The sequence below is a fragment of the Anomalospiza imberbis genome, chromosome 1 (genome assembly GCF_031753505.1).
Source record: "Anomalospiza imberbis isolate Cuckoo-Finch-1a 21T00152 chromosome 1, ASM3175350v1, whole genome shotgun sequence".
NCBI classification, from domain to species: domain Eukaryota; kingdom Metazoa; phylum Chordata; class Aves; order Passeriformes; family Viduidae; genus Anomalospiza; species Anomalospiza imberbis.
In genome coordinates, this window is record NC_089681.1 from 42,015,938 (window position 1) to 42,036,807 (window position 20,870).

The 20,870-nt window shown below is 39.9% G+C and overlaps 1 pseudogene; it reads right to left on the bottom strand.

Moving 5' to 3' along the window:
- Positions 1 to 7,699: 7,699 nt before the first annotated feature.
- The window catches only part of LOC137470313 (chloride channel protein C-like), a 33,347-nt pseudogene continuing 20,176 nt past the window's right edge, over positions 7,700 to 20,870 (bottom strand).

A 20,870-nucleotide genomic window follows, 5' to 3' on the forward strand; every position in this document is an offset into this window, starting at 1 on the left:
TAAAATTATTCATAAAATGAATCAGGTTTGCCAGTAACTGCATGGACTATGAGACGTGACTAAATTATTTTGTACTTACTGATACACTGATGCACTGATGCTGTAAAAAGCCTTCCTACTGGGCTTTATTCATAAAAAGTTGAAAAGTCACCTGGTAGGGCTCCTCCTGTCAAAAGGAGAAGTAGCATGAAGACAGGTATTCAGTAAAGAAACCTCCCACAAACAACAGCGGATTTGAGATAGGGATGATACTCCCCAAAGTATTCCTCACTATCTCAGTGATATGGGGCAGTCTTTATCTGCCTCCTCCAAAAAAAACCACAGAAGGACAGACCTAAACAAGAACATACATTGAGAGATTTGACTGTGAGAGGTCACAATCTTATAGCTATAATCTCAACCAATTAGTTGTGTCTGTTTTGGCCTGTTCAGGCAAACCTAATTAACAACTTCAAACAGCATTTTGCAAAATGCCAGGCCTAATCTTAAAATATATAAATCACATGGGAAAACTGCACTTAGCCCCTGATCTGCTCTGTTTATTTCTGCAGAGACCTTTTATGCAGCTCTACTCAGCTTCATTCAAGTTTACAAAACTGTAATAAAAAAGGTGACATTCACTGGGGTACGTCTTACCCTCAGCAAACTGTGAGCTTGCCTTGAGTAGCGTTAACAAGATGTATTCTGAGCCTAGCGAATGAGCAAGAAATGCAACCCCTCTGACCATGCCTGCAGTACCAGGCAATGGCAATTCAGAGCCCTCTGTTTTAAAAAGGAAAACAGGAGCACTCAAAGCTTTGCACCAGTCTGCAAAAATTACCTTGGAACAAGGGAAAACAAGGGGAGATAAAAAGTGATTCATTTTCTATGCCAATATCTCGGCTGTGAAGTAAAGAAAGCAAAATTTCCTAAATGTTTGCAGATAAAGGTATTTTTATGCAAAGCAGTCAAGTAGCAAGAGTGAAGTAATAATGCCTAACGGGGAGGTGAGGGGAGGTGAGGGGAGGTGAGGGGAGGGGAGGGGAGGGGAGGGGAGGGGAGGGGAGGGGAGGGGAGGGGAAGGGAAGGGAAGGGAAGGGAAGGGAAGGGAAGGGAAGGGAAGGGAAGGGAAGGGAAGGGAAGGGAAGGGAAGGGAAGGGAAGGGAAGGGAAGGGAAGGGAAGGGAAGGGAAGGGAAGGGAAGGGAAGGGAAGGGAAGGGAAGGGAAGGGAAGGGAAGGGAAGGGAAGGGAAGGGAAGGGAAGGGAAGGGAAGGGAAGGGAAGGGAAGGGGAAGGGAGCAGAAATATGGAGATAAAATAGTGAAATTCATTGTGGAAAAATGCTGTTAACACAACTGCATTGCAACTAATACATGACTAATAGGAAATAAAAAGGTGCTGTATGAGAGAGAAAGCGCAAATGCTCAGAATACTGAAGAGAGAACCACAAATGGACTATGAACCAATGGGACATTAAAGGCATCTGGCCTGCAGTACGCAAGAATAGTTTTAGTAGGCTGGTCCATGCACCTATCCTAGCAATATCCCAAATCCATGCCATGGGAAACTTTAGTGACCACCAATCCTACACAATAATTTGGACTCATAGGAAGGAAATGCAGACACAGGGGCCAAAAAGGCACTGCAGATTGCCTTGATCTGGCCTGCCTCTAGCCAGTAGGTTGCTTTTCAGAGAAAGGGCCATACCAAATACAGATGGAGCCACAGGTCTGCTTCATCTTGAGGTGCTTTGTAAACTCTTCTGACTTGTAATGCTGCAGTCACCCAACTGGAGATCACCCTAGTGGTGCTTGCAGCCTTATTTTCCATGCCACACACTGGATGGATCCCATTTTCAACATTTACTGTGGATCTTTTCTTTATTTTCTTTGGTCTTCCATCTCTGTTGCCACCAACATGCAAACAATTTAAGAAGAATTCCTTCTGGCTGAGGGAAGCAACATAAAAAAGCAGGGAATAATAGACACAAAATGAGCTTCTGTGCTGAGAAGGGTTCCATGATGGGCAGACATAATAAGAGCAGCAAGCAAATACAAAATCAATTAACCCATACCAAAAAAATTACCAGGGACTACATGGGAAACAAGTTGCAGAGGTACAAAGCTCAGTCTGTCCTAAGAAAGCCAGAAAGGCTGTTGACAAGTAAGTTTATCATTCTGTGTCCTGCCAACCTCCTATTACAGCATCCAGCAGCCATCTGCCCACCCAGGTCCTACTGTCAAAAGAGCTGTATGTTCTTGCTGACAAATGTAAAGAGTTGTGGAAAAATATGTCCAAACCCCAAAGCCTCACACACAGCACCTTACGGGTTTTAACTGTTATAAAACCACCCTGAGTAATTTCCAACATCACAGCCAGACCCTAATGAATAACTTTTCATAACAATGTTGTGGATGTTTCTGTTAACATGTTGAGTGTATAATTCTTAATTTCTTCATTTGAAGCTACTCTGTGCTAATAGACATTGTGTTCCTTTCAGGAGACAGCAGACAACAATGTGGCTGTACTCAGGGGGCATCTTCGGGAAGGAGGAGGAAATTGTGCTTTTCCAAGAGCAGTTGAGCAATTTCATGGGGAAAAAACTTCTGGAGTGAAGAACAAATCTTGACAGAGTGGTGAAACACACAAGGAGTAGGAGCCTTCAGAAGAAGCAGAAAGGAGAGCTCTGAGAAACAGAGAAGACATCGCAACCAAGGGCCCAAGTTGATGTAAATATTTCTGTCAGGATGCTGAGAGGGGACTGTGAAGACTTCCTATCAGTTCAGGAAGCCATTGAAAATTGTGGGCTGAGAAAAAGACCAGAACATAAGAACACATTACCTACTAAAGGGGAAGGTAGCAATGAGTTAAAAACCTTACATTTTCATTGTCCCCAAGTTTCTTCCGCTAAAAAAATGAATGTTCTGACTTATCTTCTAATGAAATCATGCTTTTGTTGGCAGAATGTATGCTAAAACTTGAATGATACAGAAGATAAGCATGATACCTGCACAAGTCAGTTTGGGGATGAAGAGAAGTCTCCACAGTACAGCAAAAACATTGACATACTGGAGGAAATCCAGCAGCAGGCCACTAGACTGGTCAGGGGGCTGGAGCACAGGCATATGAGGAGATGCTTAGAGAGACAATTCAATTCAACTTGGAGAAGAGGAGGCTCAGAGAAGACTTGACTGCGGAAACTACCTGTCCTTAGGCTACAGATAAGACAGAGTCAGATTCTCCTGCACGTGTCCAATGATAGGCAATGGACTTAAGATGTAGCATAGGAAACTCAAATTAAGTATAATTTCTTTTTTTTTTTTTTATGATGAAGATGGTCAAATACTGGAGTAGGGGATATGGGTTTTCCATCTTTGAGGGTGTAAAGGGCTTGAATAGCCTGAGCTGTCTGATCTAGCTGGACCTCTTTGGAGCAGGGGGATGGACTAGATGACCCCCAGAGGATCCTTCTAATGTAAATTCTCTGATTCTGTGAGACTCAGCTTTCTAGGTTCAAAGAGCTGGTGTTTTCAGATGTTCATCACCTTAAAGACAAGATGCAAGAAAGATCCTTGTCAGAGACACAATCTGCCCAAGCTGATTAAAAATGTCATGTCATTTTTGTGAACAATGTTTATATTCTATGCTGTGGTTGTCATATGAGAAAAGTAATACTTCTTAGTGTATATCCTGAAAGACATGGCTCTCTTGGGCCCTTGATTCTGTCTGTTATGCATCTGTGCCTTGCTCTCAGACCTTAACTTGGACCAACAGTAATCTCTATCCTACTGCTAACTCCTGAAAGATTAAAAAGGTTTCTATAGGTAGTAGCCTGTATAATTGTAGGATAATCAAGTTCCAGATACACATAAATTGTTTACTCCTCCTTTTTTTTTTCCTCAAAGGAAATATATAGCCTCATTCAGCGCTTTGCCTGTCTCCTAAATTACAAATGATAGTTTAAAAAAGGTTCGTTTTTTTTACCTGTATACATGCACATGTTCGCATCTATACATATACACACATACCAGAGATCTCAAGTCTTGCTTATTTCTTTTTTTAAATCTCTTGCTTTCACAGAAAGCCATACCTTCTGCATGTGCAATGCAGTGACTCAGCAGGGGTCCCATCCTTTGCTGTGCTGGCCCAGCATGTCTTAGGAGACTTCCAGGATGCATTCACAATGGGACAGAGAGAAATTATACAGGACTACAGTGCCTACTCCACAGGGGCAGTCCTTACAATCCTCTCTGTTGCACGGGTGGCTTTGCTCTGTATACCAGGGACAGCCCTATTCCACTAGAAACACTTCTGTGTGGCAAAACTGACAAAATGTGAGAGGACATGGAAGTCACACAGCTTGCTGTGCCTTCTCTTAGGGCTAGCTTTTGGGTTCACTTTGCAAGAAAGAGATTAATACTGAGAAGTTAAGAAGTTAGAAGTCTGAAGATCTTTTAGCTCTGCCACAGACTCACTTTCCAGTCCTCAGCAGGCTACTTCATATCCCACATCTCAGCTCCAGCATAGATAAGAGGGGGAATTATAGCAACACCACAGCAAAAGCTGTGGGACTTCGTATCTACAGAGGTCTTTGCAAATATAAACTGCACAAAAATATAAGTTCCTTTCTGTAACCCTTCAAAATAAAATATGCAGAAGCTGGTAATACTTCCCCGTTTCTCTGTTGTCAGGGAGTAAGGAGTAACCTCAGTGGCAGAATGTTGAGTCTATGATCTATGATCTCAGTCGAGCAAAATTTACCAGTTTAATGAGATACTGCAAGTTACTGAACCATTTCATTGCTTTGGCTCCTCAGAAGTGTCTAGGCATTGATTACAATCACATAGTGTAAATAATTCTGGTTTGTAACTCCTCATGTGTTTGAACTCCGATGCTGGCATTCACATGCCATACCATGTTAGACATTCAGACAACTGTGCTGATCACATATTTCCTCTTACTTTAATAGGCCTTTCAGGAATGAACAAGCATTCCCTTGTATACTACTATGGTTCCCATCACTTCATGGTCACACTTAATTAAGCACTATTTTAGTAGAGAGCTGGTTACACTTCATTTCATTAAGTGATTTCATGATCACCAGTGGTACACTGACAGCTCTGTTAGCTGAAGCTATGTGAAAAGGGGCAGCAGAGACAACGGTACCATTTTGCAGCACTTCCTCATCAGTGATTTTTCAGGCGCTACCCTTGCACAGTACAGCTACATTTCCATTAGCATTTAGATTTTTTGTTAAGGCTATCTGAGCCTTGAGGTATGATAGACAATATCATATTACCAGTACCTTTAGCAATGCTTGTCCCTGAATCCTTAAAGTCATCATTTTTATATAAAGTAGATACAAATAATTTCTTAATCTGTCTTCCCTCCTTTAGGTTTTTTTGTTCATAGTCAGCAAATAAATGTGATTAAAGGACAAAATCCCATTTAAAAATGTAAGAAGGAATCAGTTGTGAAACAATGTTGAAAGGTTCTCCAGTGTGATAAACCAGGCTGTTTAAAAACACTGGGCAATTAACTCTAAAGTATGTGAGTGTCACATGACAGGAAAAACACAACCAATGTTACATGATGGACGTTGCAGGATAATGCCAAATACTTGAATTTTATTGTGAAGCCCTTTGTCACTGAAGTTTGGGTTAAAAAATTGTGAAAATTGATAAACTGTATCTTATATAAAATAGCATCTTTACTGTATCTGGCTTTTAGTTCAAAATATATGAAGAAATAGCAGAACATTTACCATACACTAAAGCAGATAAAAAGAATCTTGTACTTGGGCACAAGTATCTTGTGCCCAAGAGTCAAATGATAGGACTACATGTTACTGTGATTCCTTAGAGACCTGTTCTATATAAAGATCATGAGAATGACATATTAATGAAAAAAAAAATCCTACCAATTTCATCAGTTTTCACTTTCCTGTATTAGTGTATTATCCTATATTAGGCTATTATCATTTGTGATGAGTTTGTCACTGGAGTCCAGAATATAAAGGAGTGACTCCTTTCAGTCCTGGGAGGAATTCTCTTCTGTGTGTCTTCACAAACACATATACATTACAAAAAAACAAAATTAAACCCAAAACAAACCAACCAAACAAAGAAACCCTCCTCTAGCAAGGAAACTAGATACTTGATGTATGGAAAAATGTAGCATGCCATGCCCCAGTTCCCAACAGAGTTAAGAGAACCTCCATGTAAATTGTGTGAACTTTTGCTTAGAAATTACACTTGTACTAAAACGGAGGAAAAAAAGGCAACCTTGCTATGATTTTTATAACTGGGCAGCCTAAAATAGTCTTATAAATAGTTTATATTCCTGTAACATTTTTCTCACATATACTCTTCACAGTACCTGTGGTGGATTCACATCACTGTTTCAAATTTAAGGGCAGAGAAAATGATACGCCAAGCATTGATGTGGCCAGTTCAAAGTTGTGTAACAAGTTACTGTTATCCTGGCTATCTCAAGCTCTCATACTCTGCAAACTACACCCCAGCTACAATTTGTACTGAGTCATTTAGCCACAGACATGGTAAGCAAAAAAAAAAATTACATTACTCAAGTCTTAGAAAGGTGATACTCTGTGTACTCAATAAATCAAGGAAAAGGAAATCAGCAATGGGCTTTGAACCAAAGATGCAAATTCATGGCAAGGTTACTCAGATTTCAGAATCCCAGAGTCATACAGAACAAGCTCAGCTGGAAGGTACCCACAAGGATCATTAAGTCCAATCCCCAGCCCTGCACAGCACCATCCCCAAGGGTCATACCGTGTTCCCAAGAGTAGATTTGCTTATCAAGAGAAGAGATTCTCACTGCCTTAAGAGGAAATCACCAATGGTTTCTAGATAATTCTGCTATCACACAAACCCTAATTCCTTCAAGAAGAATTTAGCATTTTCCAGGTAGGTGAGGCATGGCTCAGTAGTGACAATGACCCTGCTAGTGTAGTAATGAGCAAAAGATTATGAACTGTAACGGGATCTAAATAAACATCCATGTCTGTGTCTCTTAGATGGATAATTTGCAGAGCATTTCTTATCCTGCATATGACATATTTTAAATGACCATTTAAAGAGCCTGTCTCATGTGACTTTGAGCATTTCTGGCCTGCCAGTTGTATGCATTGACTGGACTCTTTAGCTTTAAAGCACTGTGCTTTCTCTGTGGTGCTACAGAAACAACATTATTAATATTAAAGACAAATTACTAAAGGGGAAACTAGAGAACATCCAACAAATCTTTTACTTATAGGAGAGTCAGAGCTGAATGATTCAAATACCAGAAATTCACTTTCAGGAATTTTGGCAAGTTTTTATAACCAATAAATTATTACTAGTTTTCCTTGGTATTCATTATAACATTAATAGTGGTGGATTCCTTCATACATGTTTGGTTTTAATGTCCAAAAATGTGGGAATCCCTCTGGAATTTAACAGAACAAAATTAAACATCAAAATCATTGGAGGAAATCTAAAATATTTTCTAATAGGCAGATACTAAGAGATTGAAGATTTAGTCTTCACTGAAAGGCTTTGCCAACATAGCGGCTGCTGATGGTTATGGTATTTTTCAAGAGACATAGACACAGCATGACAAAAGCATTCTTGACATCCATCTTTCACATTTTATATGTCTTCCATAAACATATGTTTATGTTGTCTCACAAGCATTTAAATTAGTGAATTTTGCAGTCACCAAGCAGCTGAAAGGACACAGCTCTGAGGCTACAATCTCTCATGTCAAGATACTACACATTTTAAGCATGTCCACTCTGGAAGGAATCAAGTGGAAAAGCTCTGATTATGTATTCCTGAAGAAGAACATGGGCTCCAAACAAGTGACAAAGCCTAAGAAGGCATGCATGGCCCTGAATCCAGGGGCAGCATCAGGGCTTTGTGGTGCCAGCTGGAGCCTGAGCCTCTCCTCCAGCAGGAAAGGCATCAAGTCCTTCCTGCTGATCACTCCAAACACTTGGTTCTGCAGGTTCTACAGCATCCAATAAGAACATGGATTCTCTCCCTGCTCCACATCCTCAATTATACCTAAAGCATCAGGAAATACCATAGTAAAAGAACCACTTTATTTTTTGGTAAACCATAAGGTTCAATCTAAATAAATTCTGATGACTGGAATGCACTCAAATTTCACAGACTGGAAAAGCAAAGTTGAAGTCCACTTTCGAAGTTAAGATTTTTCTGGTCTAAGATTTGCTGGAAAATAGTCAGTGATCCCAATGTTTATTAAGTTTTAAATTTTTTTATTGCTGCTATCTCATTACACAACCATTTATGACATTCTATAATATTTTGTAGTACAACCTTATAAAAATCAACTCACATAGAAACATAGGCTGCAAGGAAGAGAAAGAATCACGTAGGTGTGAGAAGTGGGCCTAGCAGTACTAAACTCTGGTGACTGAAAACTATGAGGGCTTTAATGGTTTCTTGATAGGAGCAAAGTTAAAGATCATTTTATTGTCAACCAAGCTGGTCTTTATAGAGTATGTAGTTGTTCACTAACACTTTATTTTCCCATAATTCTACAATATTATTCCTGTGACCTGGCCAGTTCTGCCAAAGAAGGTGTATTGTGCTTCCCAGATGCTATGCTTCCCCAGACAGAGGAAGAGTGAAACAAAGACATGATAAAACAAAATAAATAAATGCACAACATAGAAGGGCACATCTCTTCTCCTTCTCTCATTTAAAGAACAGACCAGGCTTGAATAGACATAAGGAAGAAAACAAATCAAAAGTAAAGAGGTTCCTCTTTCTTTACCGCATGTAATTTTGCCATGGAAATCACTGCCACAGGAAATCATTGCACCCAGGAAATTCACAATGGATATTTACGTGAATATCAGAAACAGAGCTTTCATGAGTGATGATAACAAGTTATTGAAAGGGATAGTAAACTTTGTTGCTCCAGGGATCACATTAATATGAAATGCTATTGAATTCCATAGGTTTCCCATAATAAAAAAGTTCTGTGGCCCACAGGCGCAAGCACTGGACTGGGCCTCAGTTTGAGCTGGCTTCTACTTCCATGTATGACCTCCTCTTGAACTTTGGAAAGCCATGTGTCCTCTCTCCACCTCAGTTTCCCCATCTGTTAAAGGAAAATACTCAAGCTAAACTAGATAGTGCATATTAGGAGCGTTGCAGGTTTTGTAAATTTTCTCTCCTTCTAGCTATTCTCAAAGCAAGGGATTTAGACCAGATGAATCTCAAATGAAGTCTCATTATCTTTACACATGAATTAACAGGATCAGATTTTATATCTTTTTAAAGAAAACCCAACTGAACTAGGCCTCTAACCTGGATTTCTCAGTGTTGCCCATCTCAGTTTCAATGACTGGAAATTCACTGAGGCAGAAATTGCATTAATTTTGTTTATAATATATTTATTTTAGGCCTTACTCTGTATACCAGACTTATTATTGCTTTTGTACTGAGTATTTTAGTACAGTATTTAGGAAATAAATGTGGCAATGTCATAGGAGGCATTAAAAAAAAAAGAAAAAGGAAAGGGAAAAGAAATATAGTTTTATTTATAAGTTGATGTATAGGCACTGTACGGTAATGGAGTTTAAATCTCAAAAGCGTTGCTTTATATTTGCTTTATAGGACTATAAGAGCCAAATAATGACATTTAAATGATCTATTCCATTAACATTGTATCATTTTGTCAATCTGGAATGTATTTTAATCAAAAGCCCCCTTGAAATGGTCTCCTTTGTTGTATTTTCTTTTTGGCTCATTTTATCAACATCTGTTATGTTTATACAATATGAATTAAAACTTCGGAATGCTGTTTGTACTCAGCTACTTTTGTTGAGAATGTAACGTCCCAGGATTGGCAGTGTTTATGTAAATCAGTGCGGCTGACACAGCCATCATAAACAAATGAGAAAATATAACAAACATATTGTTCATGGAGGAAATGTTTGTTTTTAGAGTTGGCTTCAGCCTTACCAGATTGATGAAGAGTTGCTGATACCAGGGATCTGTAGTGTAGCGACTCAGCAGCATGGTTGGGCGCGACAGAATGGGCAGCTTCTCCACTGTTATCTGGAAAAGGCAAGAACGCATTTCTCTTTCCTTCTGTGCAGCATATTAGAGGTTCAAAAGACTCCCAGTCTGACTCCTAACAAAAAGACTTCTAGCAGAGCTACACCAGCAGAACTTGTCCAAACTTTATCAATTCTTTTGCCAGTAAGACTTAAATTAGCAATTGAAATTAGAGCACTTTTCAGTTACAAATTTTTGTTTTCCTTTACTGTGACCGTATCTCTGTTAAGACAATGTCAATTGTATTGGCTTAGGGGTGAGGTTATCCATGCTGTTAAAATTCACGCACTAAGTGGTAATTACGTGATAGCATAGTGCAGAAATGTGCAGCAAAACTGGTATCAGCCATCAGCTGAGATTCAGCCATTTTCCATAGGAATATCTATTTGTGTACAGGCACCTCATCATACATAACTGCCCTGCTCCTTCTTAACATCATTTTGCCAGCCACATTCCCATGTGCAGACCAAATTTCAGTAACACATGATGACTTTCCAGGTGGGCCTGTATAAATTCCTAAAACTACAATGCTAGTCTTGCCTTAGAAACTCACGATTTTCTTCCACTATGCTTAACGTTTACTATTCCTAAAAATCCTTTGGTCATCTGTCAAAGGGAAGAATGCTACATGCTTTTCAAGTTTGAAAGGTTTTATAAACACTCATCATTCAGAGAAGTGCTATCCCATAGTGAATTAAATATTATAACAATTCTGCTATCCATAGAGAAGTTGAGAAAGAGAAGAATGCTATGGCCTATCTGAGCAAAGGAATTCTTTACCAGCAGTCTTGCACAACTCTGACTCTGATTGGCACAACAGACACTGAGTGGCATTACAGTTTATGGGATATGTCCCTGTAAGGTCTCTAGTCATCCTTAAATTTAAGTTGAACCTGTTCATTTCTTTATCTCAACCACATATGTTACATAATCTCTTCTTTCATAGACTACTCATCCTAAATCACCCAAATATGCTTATTAAACAGGGAAAGAACTGAAAGAAAAGAGGTTGCCTTCTCATAGGAGAGAGGATGAGATGGGAAGAAAGACTTCTAATTTGTCTCCAATTCAGAGATGTGCTTTTTCTCCAGCAGTATGCACAGCCTTAACCTGAAGTTAGAGCAGACTACATTCATTATAATGGGCAAATTTTAAACAGCAAGTACGCAATGCTTTAGCATCAGAGATATGATGACACCACAAGTCTTGTATGTAGGTTTGGGTTCTTGAGATAAGAAGGACATCAAACTATTAGAGTGTGTCCAGGGGAGGGCAACCAGTATGGTAAAAGGCCTCAAGGACAAGACATAGGGCAGTGGCTGAGACTGCTTGTTTTGTTCTGCTTGGGGAAAAGAAGGCTGACGGGTGGACCCATCATAGTCTACAACTTCCCCAAGGACAGCAGCGGAGTGGGAGGTGCTAATCTGCTCTCTGGTGACCAGCAGTGGGATGCAAGGAAATGGAATAAAGCTGCATCAGGAGTGTTACTTACGGGTCCCTTCCAACTTGAGATATTCTCTGATTCTAAAGTATTAGTGAGCTGACCACACATTTGGCTTTCCTAAACATCCATTAGCAATAGCAGCATCACACAGATGTTTGCTCATTTAGGTTTGGCATATTAGATTAAAAGACATCACCTATCCTACATGTTCTTCTTGACCTCTCCTTGACCTTGTCCTTGTCAGGACCAGCTCATGAACTGTGTAGTTTGCACTCAACAAGACAATACCTGTAATAAGCAAATACAATTATCTAAATGCAAGTAGATAGACTGTTGTTGCTTCCCTCATCCTTCTTAAGTAACATCTACATTAAAACAAGTTATGCCAAAATACTATGTCCTATTTTAAATCATCAGTGAAACCTTCACTCACAGTACTGCACTCTAGAGTTCATTGAGACATTCAATATTATTGCTGACTTAGTAATGTTAAAATGAATATTTTTATAAATTAATTTATATTTTCAAACCTTTCTTCAGAGTTCTACCTTTCTGCATTACACAGATAAGGCCTTGACAAGCAAGATACATAAAATTGCTATTTTTATCCTAGTATTTGTTTGCTACACTCACACATACACAAGCGCCCTCCATTCATACTATCCACTTCTCAACTTTTAACTTACACTTTGATAACAGATACCTTGGGGACCACCACAGATCTTTTTGGTTTGTAGCATACTTAACATCGTGCTAGCCCTATTATGTGATTACAGCTAGGAGCTAGGAGTTAATACAGTAGTACATACTTGTGCAACACACTGCTACATTATGTGCTTGATGAACTCAGAGGAGAGCAGACACCTAATCTTCATTAGGGCATCAGAAAAAATATAAACAACATACCAAGTGGCTTTTGTGACTGGAACACCAACTATAAGCTGGGAATTTTATTTTTTAACTGAGTATTTCTGTGTCCAAAAATACTGTTTTATTCAAACCAAAACATGTTATAGGGATTTACTAGCTTTAACATAAATGTCTCTCAGGAAAGATTAGTTTGCTTCAAGGTGTTATTAGCATTCCACAGCAGAAGGCTTACTCTGAGGTCTTTAGCCATTTTAATGATTCCATGACTATGATTCTAAGAAAGCATGCCTGCGTGATCCAAAAGATCCTAGGGAGTGGATATGGAAGAACTAGGTTCAAGTCCTTTATTATAAAATACCATTTAAAGGAAGATATTCTGTGAGAATCTACGTCTACATTTTTGTACAGATCTGGAACACACATTTGAAGAAAACTATTCTATCACTTTCACCCCCCACAAGTTAACACTGGAGAGAAGATCCCTTTCTCCTGCAATGGTCAATTGTTTCACTATGTAGTCTTGAAATCTGCATTTTTTTTTCAATGGCTTTGGTCTCTCATCTAAGGTTATCAAAGGGATTTTTACAAATAGGAATGCCTGTGTGAGTGTAACTTGTGGAAAAGCATCCATTCTGAAGGAAATTAGTGGCACAGCCAGAAATACTAGGAGTCTGTCACCTGCTCCCACCTTTAAAGCACATCCCATTCACAGGACAAAGAAGGAATTTGGTATTCTTCGTAACTACTGAAAATTTATTTGTCTCAATTTAATATCTGACTGGCTTTGGTTTTAATAAAATCTCTTTCAGATTACTAAGGTAAGTGCAACACTGCAGCAGAGCTAATGGCTGAGCAAACACTTTGCCCTGGGTTCACATCTCCCCTCCTGAGAAAGTCACTGCTCTTCCCTAGGCCTCCTACCACATGCATGCCATCATCTGGACATGTGGCATAGACAATTAATGGACTTGGTTTTGAGGACAATGATGAGAAGACATTAATAAGGCATGCTACAACAGGCAAGACCTATTCCACTCAGACTACATTTGGAGGGGGAAATGGAGAAAAACACAATATATTCAGAGTATATTCACTGCAGCAGAGGATATAGAGAAGAAACTAATCCAGTCATTTCCTGTGAATTACCTTTTGTGCATTACACATTTCATTCTGCAAGACTCTCTAAAGGTTCACATTCTACAGTCTTTCAAAAAAAAAAAAGTCTGTAATCATTCTAAGAGACATAAATATATAGATCTAAATTCTGCTCCGAGATCATCATGTACAGCTCCAAGAAGTCTACTTCAAGAAAGATCACTGGGCCAGGAATACTCCCAAGACTTTAATCCTAACATATATAGACAGCAAGTGTGAAAGTTATGATCCACCCTGATCCACAGCCAGAACCTGTTTGCTCGGGTCCAAACAGTGTTCAGGTCTGTAGTCCAGACTGCACCATTTTCCACTTGAACATGATGCTGGAATTAAGAAAACAGTAATATTCACCATGAGTTGAAAGAGCAGAAACATTTGCTCATCACCAGTGGTTTGTTGGCTGGTTTTGGCAGCTTGCAATTTGCTCAGCACTGCTCTTAACTAAACCCAGCAAGGAGTCACTTAACAAAACTTCGAAAAGTGTGAGAGAAATTTGGATAGTCAAGAAAAAAGCACACACAAACACAGTGAAGGAAATCGTTGGAACATTTCTGATAAGAATCCAAGCCTATTAAAAACTGCCATATTCTGGAGAAAAATGAGCATACATTATTTCCCTTGGACTTCCAGAAGTCAGGCTTCAGAGGCATAACAACATCATTCTTTGATGTTACATACAACATCCTTCCTATCACATCATCAAGCCTTAGAAAGCAGACCAAACATGTTTCTTGCACTATTTTGTGAGGTTTAACAGGAAGTGCTAAGATTCAGACTTGGACTCTGCAATTGTTCGTTTGCTCTTTATTTATTTAAGAAGGAAGAAAACTCTTAAGTAGGGAATCTCATTTCAAAGATACCCTGGCAAGGCATTGCAGTAGTTTCGTATGCTCTATCTGTTATAAAGCATGTATCATGAAGATACACCTAATTAAGATAACACATTATTATTCCAATATCCACATGTCAGTTTTGGCATGGAAGTCAGGAATGAAAAGTATCTGACAGCTGATTGTGTCACTCTTCCTGTCAAGATGGCCAATTATCTGAGGAAACTACAAATTCTAAATATTGGGTGAGTGACATAAAAGGAACTACAGCTCCAAAGTAGCTGCAATTGAACAGAAGGAACATTAAAAGGTGATGCAACTGGCAAAAGCATTCAAGGCAGGAGTCTCCTAAATGGAATGGATAAAATAGCTACACAAAGGGACAAGGGGAGGAGGATGGATTAAAGAACATGAAGCATCATTTTTTCATTTACTTGAGAAAGTTTTAGGCTTATTTCTCCTGCATTAATCCACCAAAAGTACCTGGGTTTTGGGGTGTTTTTTTTACCTGATTTTATCTGTTGTTTTAGCCAATATCCAATGCAATCATTTGCCTGACTTGAAATAGTGTTGTGCTTTTTTAAACTTGTAAAAAAGAGTATTCTGCATATGGTGAGCTAGACAGTAGATAAGGACTAGATCATCACGTATTGGGAACTGTTTTAAATCAACCAAATCTTCATCTTACACAATAAAATCTCAAGGTTACAGGGTTGTTTCAGGTTAGGCAGGCTAAATCATTACTGTTTACTTAATATTTCGTTCTTCAAATGAAGAGGGAGCGTTGCATGAATTTTTGGCATCTTACCTAAAAGATTATAAAAAGGTCACTATCAAGTACTAGGCTGAGGTTTTCCAGAGCAAAGATCAAATTCTCTCTATGCTACAGCTTTTCTAAGGACACTGAGCAAATATTTAATCTCTGTACCTCAGTTTTCAAATCTACAGTACAGAGATTTCTTCTATGTCAAGGCTATGTTTTGAAGTTAATACTCATTACCTCAGTTGCCAGTTGTCAGGTTTTATGGGCAACATCATCAGGGTGAATGAGCAGACAGAAAGTCCACAGCCTCACCATGAAAATGCAAAGGCAGCTGTTAATAAATTGTAAATGCAAACTTTATTTTTCAGACCTGCAGAAAGGCTAGATTTTAGAAATGTATGAAGACTTAAAATCAGATTTGTATTTCTCTACAAGCTGGCTTGCTGCTAGGCAGACTTTGAATTTCAGAGGAGCCTACCACACATTTAAACGGCAGGACAAGCATGTGATCAGTCTTTCCATTCACACACCAGTTTTCCCCATGCCTATATTTGATTTCGACATTTAACAACACTCTGCACTTGCCTAAAAGCCACCCACATGCAGTGTGGCTGCATACGTTTTTAATTTGACTTTTTGGGTTAGCACACAGTCTCTGCAACACTCCAGTTTTCCCTGCAAAGGGCTCCATCATGAAGTCCTACAGCACCTGCGTAATTATTTTCGAGGCCAAACAGGCCTACCTATTTTAAAAGTATCATATAATGTTGTCCTTTGGAAGAAGCTTTTCGCACTTTGGATATGAAATAAAACCACTGCCACAGACTCTATAAACCTTCCTCCATCTGTGTTATTCATGAGCTACAGTGCCCCCGGACGCTGACAATGCATGGGAGGATCATAACACCCAGGGCTTTTGTTGAAAGTACTGAAGTCCATTTATTTAAATAGGCAAGATTACTGTATAGGGTATCATTGAAATTAACTAGAGCAGCTCTTCAAAAGCAGGGGGCTGGACAGTGAAAACAATCAATGTGCTGACAGACTCTACCCTCTAACATGAAAACCAAGTAATCACAAAGGCACTTTGATATTGCCATCAGATATTGCTGTCAGCTCCCTAGTCTGCACACCTAAAAATAGTTTACAAGTCCTTAATGTGCTTCCCCTCCCCTTTTTTCTTCTTTGCTGAGTTCATATGAAGCCTTCAAACCACTGCCAAAGGTGTTTCTAGCTTTGATCAGACCTGGTAGAATCACTGTTGCCCAGAATGTACAGCAAAGGCCCAGTGGAAAGGAAGGGGGGAAGTTGACCATGATCCTCTGGTAAGAAACAAAACCCCATTTTTATCTCCATTTATTGCATGAACTTAGCAGACTTCTGCATTTGATTGAGTAACTTTGCATTCTTGCATTCTTGTGATCTAAACTTAGCAATCTCTCCACAACAGTGCCAGAAGGAAAAGGCTCTCCAACAATCTTTCAAACCCGTATCAGTTATTTTGAAAGTGCCAGCAGCAAGGCTGTCACAATATTAAGGTAGATATCACTAGCTCAGTAATTAATTTATAAATTAAATGTTTGATGTTTCCATTCATCTTTAACTTTCCTTTCTCTAAGCTGTTGTATCGCATCACTACTGAAGGCAAGTACCTCTTTTCATGCTAACAAAAATAAAAGTATTACCTTATTAAAACAGTGTGTGAGGACTCTCTGAACACATGTGCATGCACAAGTCTTGAGAGCAGTGTTTCATTAGTCCCAGCTGGGAGTGCAGATTAAAGAAAAATGCCAGAAACCATACCTACAGCCTGACATATCTATGATATGTTGCAATGCCTGATATGTTCTGTGGGAAAGGAGATCTATATGCTATATTCAGTTTCACTAAAGTGCTTGGCAGAAAGCATTCCTGACTCGCAACAGTGTCTGTTCACTGGACTGGCCAGAGGGGAGTCGTACCTAATAAACTGCCATAAAATACACATACACACACCACTTTGGATCATTGATTTCACTACTAAAGGATGTTTCTGTGTATTACAGCTTTAAGTTTTCAACTTTGTCATATTTTCTAAACTCTGATCTCTTCAATTTACTTTCAGTTATGTGACATTCCCCTTTAGCAGGGCGAAAGCATGCATTAGCTAAACAATGTGGTTTGGATTTAGCATTCCCATGCATCATTGTGAAAATGTTTGTCTCAGCAATAGTGTCATTATTGTTACTGGGAACAGCTGGTCTACTATGTCTTCTGATTGAGGAGAGCAGAGTATCTCCCTTCCCATACCACCTCACAAGCAGGGAATCTAAAGCAGGACCATTGAGTAGAAGTAGTTCGTGAGCGCACACTGTTCTGTACCTGGCTTCCTCCTACCACAAAGGAAGCAGAAAGTGCAGGAGCGCAGCAAAGAACAGCAGCAAAATAAATATTGCCAACAGAAATGAAGTTTGGCTCCCTCCTCTGGCAGTTCTTCTGGATCTGGACCGGGGACTAACCTGAGGCAGAAATCCTCCTCACTCAGGTGCAGCTTTCTGGCAGCTCAGCTCCATTAGACATGACGTCCTTTGAGCGAGATTTGGAGCAGGGAGTTTGCTGCTGATCAAGCGGATGTTTAATATCTCCCTTGAGTTTCTGAAGTGGAAAGATGTAACTCAGCATTCTTGCCAGTGCTCCCAGCCCCACTGAAGTCAGCTTCCACGTCCAGATCTACAAGCACGCTGGAGTCCCGCCGGGTTCGCTGGGAGCATCCCAGCGGCAATGCCGTGCTCTGCAGGCCTGTGCAGCTTGGCCCAGGCCAGCTGGACATTTTTAAGGAAAGCTTACAAAACAGATTTGTGTGATTACACATAGCAGCAGGCTTTAACTCACCTTTCAGAACAAGACCTTCAGAGGTAATTAAGTTTTATTTTAAGATGGATTGAATCTGGTTTCCAGGGTATTAGACCTTTTGAAATATCTTTGGATGGGAAGCCATGTTTTCAGTCAGTAGGGGTTTCTGCAAGTCCAACATCTACTAACATTTTAGCTACATGAAGACCACAGCTTTTGGATGTATTTTATCTTTTGAAAGGATCTTAGATTCCCAACTTTGTCCTGAAAATTAAGTACTGTGAACACTTCATTTATATCAAACAAACTTAATTATGGCAATCACATAGTCAATACACTCTTGCCTAGCATATCCATAATGTGCAATCATAAAACCATAGAATGGTTTGGATTGCAAAGGATCTTAAAGATAATCTAGTTCCAACCCTGCACAGGCATGAACATTTCCCATAGACCAAGCTGGTCAAAGACCCATCCAGCCTGGCCTTAAATGCTTCCAGCGGTGGGGCATCCAACTGTGATGAAACAGTTTGAACAAACATGGTACAGTACAAGGATTTTTGACAATGTTACCTTCAATATTTTATTTAAATTTCTTTTTGGCTTCAAAGTACCTATTTCAATAAACCACAAATGCTGAAGTTCCAGTAAACTTGATGGGTGAGAAGAAATGGGGTTTCCTAGGTGAAAAAATACACACAAAAATGCAGACACAATGCCAAAAATGTCACGTCCCCTACAGAAGTAGCATAAAACCAAGTTTTACCCATTTCTGCTTAGACAGTTATATTCTGTACAGTCTGCTTACCATCAGAGGTATCGTGGTTTCTGCATAATTACTTTATCCCAGTCAAATTAAATCAAGCAAAAAAAAAATTTTTCCTTCAGCTAAAAGATAGACAAACAGAATGCAGAGTAATGGCTAACAGCTGTGTAGGTAAGAGTAGGGAGGCAAGCACAGGGAATCCAGCCCTCAGCCTGACAGAAGGAAAGGTACGTATGGTACAGATCTGAGACCCTCAGGCGTGAACAAAATGGCTTATTTGTTATGGTAAAATTCCCAAACAGGCTACTCAGTGGTATTTGTCAACCTCGTATTTTCTCCAGGAAAATTGTCTCGCAGCTGTGTTCAAAGCAGAAATTAAGATTGCTGGGCAGCATTCCAGCTTTTGACTCTCTTCACCATTTTTTCTCAAAGGACACAGAGGGGACAGCTCCTGGTCTAACAAGACACCAGCATGCACCTGCTTTACTTCAACGGACACCAGGAGGATTTAACCACAGTACAGAAAAGCTGCTCCCTAATTTTCCTTGGCAAAAGTGAAGGCAAAGGCAACATCAGAACAGTCCCTGGGAGGAACATGGTATTCATCAGTCACAGATATGAAGGAAACCTACATAAAACAAGGAATAAACAGCATCCCAGAAAAAAAGCACCCTGGTAGAGAACACATTGTCATCTATTACACATGCCTGTAGAGGGAAGCAATCAGAGGATGCAAAGCATGGCAGCAAAGATGTTGCTGCTGACCATGCAATATCATCACTGTCCATGTTATATCCCAGAAATGTCTACAGACAGGGAAAAGAAATTCATTACCTACAGCTTTTCTCCTCAAATCCTCCATGTCTTCTGGTTTTACTGTACTTTACATTATGAAGTAACCTCTGGCAAAGAAGATGGAGCAGCAAAACACAAGTGATGATATGTCTAATCTCTTCATCATGTCAAAGAACCACTTCATTGCCCCACAATGGCCCTGCACCAGTACATTGTAACATATGTGGAAATGAAAAAAATAGCTTTTTCAGAGTTGGTCTCACAGAAATTAGGCAGAAGCATAACTCTATATTTTCCCACTGGAGGAGGATCTGGAGCCACAATCTAGAGCAGCCAAGACAAAAAAGAGCCAAGGGACCTCCCAACAACTCCTCAATATGCATTTACAGCCTCATGCTGTTTCTTTGGCAGAAACGGCCTGGGAAGGAAGGCAGTGGTCCTATCCTCAGGTCACTCTGAAGAATGAATTCCACCTAGCCAGGAGGGCATGTCATTGAGGGCATGACATTTATAGCTCTCAGCGGGCTCAGGGCTAACACATTCTTAACAGCTCAGCTCAGCTGCAGTCACTGGGGGGCAACAGGGGAGGCATTCCAGCTGCAGTGCAAAAGAATAGTCTCTTTTGTTCTGATGTGCAAGTATCATCACTACTGTGGGAGAAATGAAGGGGGCCAGTCAGTTCCTCAACCCTCTGTGCTGCACATAGTAATTTGATCAACCCCATCAATGCATCAAGTTCACCATCAAGTTCTGTGCATGCCTGGGAAACCCTTGCAGAGTAGAGTCTGAGGAACATGTAGCCACACGTTCCTCAAACTGAACTCTGCAAGGGTTTCCCAGGCATGCACTGAGCTCTGACTGTGGCAAAGTGTCAAATGTATTACTCTAAGGAGGTCTTTGTTTTGGAAACTTGCTTCTCAGCTACAGCTTGCTTCCTCTTTAACAATTTTAAAGCCAAGAAATTTTCTTTAGTAGTTGCTTTTGTTTTTATTTTCTACTGCTTGCTCAGCTGGGGAAGATAACAGTTTCAGATTTAGGTCACCCATGGAAAAATGTGTTCAGTGATCTCATCTTGATCCCCAGTGGGTAACCATCCAGATCACAAAGAGTAGGAGAAAAATCTAGCCCTGCTAGGCAGATCTGGAAGATCTGGGGGAGAGGAGGAGGCACGTTTGTGTTTTTCTTTAATAAAATTGGAGTATTTACGTGTTTGCTACAGGCCAACATTAAGGTGCATTTGTAGGCCCATGCAAATTCCAGCCAACATCGCTTGGCCACCATCCTTGCTTTTGTAGGAGCTGGCATTGACCTTTTTTCTTCAAAGGGTCAGAATCACT